Source organism: Podarcis cretensis (assembly GCF_951804945.1).
Source record: "Podarcis cretensis genome assembly, chromosome: 5".
Taxonomy (NCBI): Eukaryota; Metazoa; Chordata; class Lepidosauria; order Squamata; family Lacertidae; genus Podarcis; species Podarcis cretensis.
This window is the reverse complement of record NC_137174.1, coordinates 59130021-59135588: the sequence shown is the minus strand read 5'-3', so window position 1 is coordinate 59135588 and position 5568 is coordinate 59130021.

Sequence of the window (5568 nt, the reverse complement as noted above, 5' to 3'; positions counted from 1 at the left end):
CTGGCGCGATGTATGCTGGGAGCTCCGTTCCCTAAAGCATCATGGGCGTTGTAGTTTCTTCTGCTGGAGGCGGGCTCAAATAATAATCAATCACTTCAGGCTTGCAGTAATAACGCGGACATTCAGTGGTAAAAGCATTGCTTTATGTTTGCATTGGTCTGAGGTAATGCTACAGTTTTTAGCCTATTTGGTATGCAGTTAAAAAACTGTACAGAGGAGAAATCGTTTGGCACTGATCTTCACTGTGGTTATCGGCAGGGTATACGGTAACTAAGAGGTGTTCTTCAGCCTTCGCCTGTCTGAATCTCATGCTTGGTGATGGGATCTCTTCAAGCTGCGTGGTTGATTTTTCCAGCAGCGTAATCGGAGGTTCGTTTTTATGCAAGATGCAGACCCTCAAAAGCTGCTCTCCTACTACGTCGTTAGCATGCAGGTGAAAACGATGAAGAAAGGCTACGGAGATCAGTATTGCAGTAATTGTTCTGTTTAGTCTTCTCTTTTTGTAACAGGTCCAGATCCCAAGAACTAAGGTTGCAAAAATACTGCCAACTAGCGTGCCCATTGAACACAGCGAGATTTCATAGGTCCGACTACGCACGCATAGGATCGCGCTGCTTAGCACACTATGTGCGCGGTAGGCAGCCTGGTGACTGATTTGCAGATTCGGTGACGCACAGTCTGTAGTTTTGTTCTAGCCTTGGACCCCGAAAGACGTCTCGGTACAAAGCAGTATTAAATCATTTCCGACAATTTCCTTTTTACTGAATGCGGCATTTCCTTGCTTACAGCTGCGATGAATTCTATATGCTTCTTATGCGGCGCGAGAGAAAGCAGACTCTTAACAAAGATCAGCTCTGGACTTAAGGCCGTTAGGCAATCTTGTTACATGATTACAATACAATAATACAATAGTGCGAAGGAGGAAGACATTTTACAATTGGGCACGGGCTGCTGCCTCAGCTTCATCTTAATAGTAGGCGGCCCGCCCTTCGACTCCGGGAGTGGGTGACGTCACTCAGCCCCGCCTCATTGTGGCCTCATTTTCCCGCGGTTAGAGCCCGGAAGTTTCCTCCCACAAGCTTTGCTTGGTGCGTGCTTGGCTTCCATGTGGGCAGCTGAGCTGCTGCGTGGTGAGTCAAGCTAAGCTGCAGCTCTGCCAAGAAGGAAGCAGACAAGAGGCCGTGGTAATACTCCAAGCCTCAAGGGGCGAACGGGCTGAGCAGCCGGCACTCTTAGAACCACCCAGTCCAGCTGCAGCCACTTGGGCTCAGAGGATTTACTTGTTCGTTTATTATCATTTTTTGCAGTTCATGCATTTCATAAATATTAACAGTATAATAGCAGTAACAACAAGAGTGCAAAAGTGTAGCATGAATTGAGTTCAGCACGTATAAATCTTAAAATATTTTCAGCGGAAGATTCCAATTCTAAATGTAGCTAATCCTTCCATCTGTCCTCTCAAGGGGGTGTGCAACTAAAGCTATGGAGCAATAAAATGCCATTAACTGAAGCATAAGCAGCATAAACATTTCATTGAATTACCAAATGAAAATTAAAATATATATCAACACAACAGCTTATAAAATACAGACGGCCCCATCTATTCTGTATGCAGAAGGTCCCAAATTTAATTTTGGACATCTGGTAGGGCTGCAAATGTCTCCTGCCTGAGACTCTGAAGTGCTGCTCCCAGTCAGTGGTAGACATTACTGAGCTAGATGGACCTTATTCTAGGCCATCGGCCCAAAGGAGGGCTCGTGGGAGTGGTTGGGTGCAGGGATATTAAAGAAAGATGTCAAAAATGCCAGAGAGATCAGTTCTAGGGACATATTAAAGAGAAAGGAGTAGACTTACAGAAAATCAGTTTGCAAGGTCTCCCAGCTTTTACAAATGCAGGATGGACACCACAGCAAAGAGACTGCTTATCTGTGCCCAAGCAAACATTCATGCATTTTTTATACACAAAGCAGCATACATCATTTTAGCCAGGACTTCCCATTGCTTCACCTGACCAGATGAGAGCATAGGTGGCAAAGTCATACAGATAGTTTCTGTTCTGGGCTCAGAGCCCTACACCTGAAACCCACAGATAAGAATAACACCAAAGCAAGCGAAATAGCTTATATCAACGCATGTGAATATAAACATATATGAGCTCATTGCTACAACAACTACCACTTAATTGTGGGGTTATCTTGACTACCAAGATGGTGTTGCAGAGCTTCCAAAACAGTTCGCCTTTGGTTCAACACAGACCTAAGGTCTGACTCAGCATGAGGAAGGGAACCTGAGGTATGCCACAGCCAGGTATTTCATAAGGATGGGATGACACAGACAAGCCCTTATCTCTTGCGCCTGCTAAGCTGATAAATGTTAAGGATGGGCCTCTTGGGCAGGACCTCTGCACTCTTTCTTAGGACCTGGACAGTTCATAGAGGTGCAGGCAGTCCTTCAGATATACTTTTTGCAAGGTTTCTGCCACTTTAAAGGCAATCACCAGCCCTTTAAATTGGGCCTGGAAACACACTGGCAACTAGTGCAACTGATACAGGATTTGAATTTCCAACCACCTTGTCCCTGCAAGCAATTGGGTGGCTGTATTCTGCAACAGCTGAAACTTCTGGACCATCTTTAAATAAAGCCCCATGCAGAACACATTACAGTAAAAGGTAAAGGACCCCTGACAGTTAAGTCCAGTTGCAGACAACTCTGGAGTTGTGGCGCTCATCTCGCGTTACAGGTGGGAGCTGGCGTTTGTCCGCAGACAGTTTTTCCGGGTCATGTGGTCAGCATGACTAAGCTGCTTCTGGCACAACAGAACACTGAAACCAGAGCAGTGCACAGAAACGCTGTTTACCTTCCCACTGGAGCAGTACCTATTTATCTACTTGCACTTTTTGGCTTGCTTTCAAACTGCTAGGTTGGCAGGAGCTGGGACCAAGCAACGGGAGCTCACTCCGTCGTGGGGATTTGAACAGCCGACCTTTGATCGGCAAGCCCGAGAGGCTCCATGGTTTAGACCACAGCGCCACCCATGTCCCAGCTGGCTGCAGATAAAAGTCCAGTCCAGTGCCAGAGTGAGGCCACATACAACAGCACTATTCTATATGTTTGTGTGCGGAAAGCAGACATGGCCTCAGTTATACACACACACTGTTTAAAATCTAGGGTAGAGTATTATAATGCTACCTGATGGGAGCTACCATTAAAGAAAGTTCAGAAACTTCATTTCATTTTTTTTATTATTAAATATTATTTCTTAAAAATCAGCCAGCAGATACTAGAAGAAACTAGATGGCCTGCTTTGCTTTACCCCATTCCTAAATGAATTGTATTGGTTACCAAGTTGTTGGTGGGTTCCCATTTAAACTGCTGGTCTTGATTTTTACAGCAGTAAAAGGCTTGAGACCGGATTATATTGTTATAAGAATTCTGTAAGGTATCATAAATAAAATGAATGTTCATAAGTGCACGAGGTAAACACACATATATAAATACATGTCTGAAATAGTATGGGAGAGCAATCCTGAAGCCACCTGGACACTTAATGACCCCAAATATTTGCTCTGCAGAAGGAAGCATCTTGGAAAAACCTCCCCCAATAGTTCTTTTCAATTGCAAACCTTTCTAATTTTGTTTTAAGGGCATATTTTGTATATGAATAGGGTAGGCCTGTGACCTGGATTCAAGAAAGAAGGTATTTACCATCTCAAAAGAATGGCCCAGGCTGGCCAGGTAATGCAATCAGTGAAACATTATCAGTTATCTTAAGATCTTCCTTGTTTTCCTTCTGCTGGTTCCTTTCTCCATTCAATTTTCTCTCACAGATAACATAAGTAGGGGATACTGAATCCCTTGATGGAGAGTTGGGCTTTAAAAGCCAACCCCCTTTTCTTTTCTATAACAAGATGAATTAATTACCCGTACATGTAAATCTGCCTAAGCCTGGTGATTGGCCTCAGTAATGATGTACGAATTAGAGACCCAGGGTGTAAAGGTAAAGGTAAAGGTAAAGGGACCCCTGACCATTAGGTCCAGTCGCAAATGACTCTGGGGTTCCAGTGCTCATCTCGCTTTATTGGCTGAGGGAGCTGGCATACAGCTTCCGGGTCATGTGGCCAGCATGACTAAGCCGTTTCTGGCGAACCAGAGCAGCACACAGAAACGCCGTTTACCTTCCCGCTGGAGCGGTACCTATTTATCTACTTGCACTTTGACGTGCTTTCAAACTGCTAGGTTGGCAGGAGCAGAGACCGAGCAACAGGAGCTCACCCCGTCACGGGGATTCGAACCGCCGACCTTCTGATCGGCAAGCCCTAGGCTCTGTGGTTGAACCCACAGCGCCACCCGCGTCCCTTGACCCAGGGTGTAGGTTTGTGTTTTTTAAAAAATGTTTCAATAATAATTGCATTTAACCTTTGGCTCGAATGCATCCATTAATGATTCCTGCATGCCAGCATTTTGTGACTCTCATGCCTCCCTCCTCCGCTGCATTCCATCTTTCCTGACCCTGAAAGTGGCACAAAAGGCAGGATGTTTTCCTATGTCTGTTGTGAGTTAGCCCCATCATCCCTTAGGGGTTTCAAGGAACAGATAGGGACAGGAATGTCAACAACCCTGTCAAAGGCTGGGTTGCTAAGGAAACAGTGATAAAGTAGCACATTTGAGACCCAAATGGCCTGAGCAGTTAGGAGCACCCAAAAGGTAATTGTGGAGGTGAAGTTACCTGTATGGAGCCATGTGTGTTTTATTTCTCATGACCTGTAAACTTTCTTGATGTATGCAGAAGGCTGCTTGATGTTGTATGATGCTTTGTTTGCTGTGTTTGAACTACTGTATATATGTTTTGTTCTGATTTGTCTCTGGGCACACTTTTTGAACTGGTTCTGCTGAGTAACTGTGCTATTGCAATAGTAAATAAATCAGGTCCCTAACTGAATATGCTGACACTTGCTGTAATTCTTTTGGTTCTGTGTTTTATTTAAAAGGTGCTCCCTCACCTCGGTAACAAACAGGTGGCGTAGAAGCCAAATTCTTACCACAGTAATCACACTCTGTGGCTCAAAATTAGGAAGACTGGCAGGCACCAGAGATAAGGCTGTTTCAGGGGTGGTTCTGCTGCAACAAACAGCCACACAAACAGGAGGCAGAGATGTGAGAGGGCATCAAAGGAGGAAGGGAAGGAAAGAGGGATAGAGGCCAGTGTTGCCTGCGATACCCCTGACCATCATTCAAGGCACCCCAGGGTGCCACAGCACACTGGTTGAAATGTGGTGTGAATTATCCAACACGCAAGAGTGTGGATTGGTGCATGTGTTCAGAATAACTCTCCTGCAATTAGTTTGCAGCAGAAGTGCAAAACAGTCCCTGTGTATCATATACCGTAGGTAAAGACTCTGGTTGTAAAATTTTGCACTTGCTTCTAAAGGAAGCTCCAGAGCACAAGAAGAACAGCTTTTTTCAGCCCTAAAATGCCTGGGTGAACAGGATGCAGCTCACCTTAGGCAGCTGCTGCTTGGGCAAAATGCCAGCTACCCACATGCTTCAGATGTTTTTTCATAATTCAGC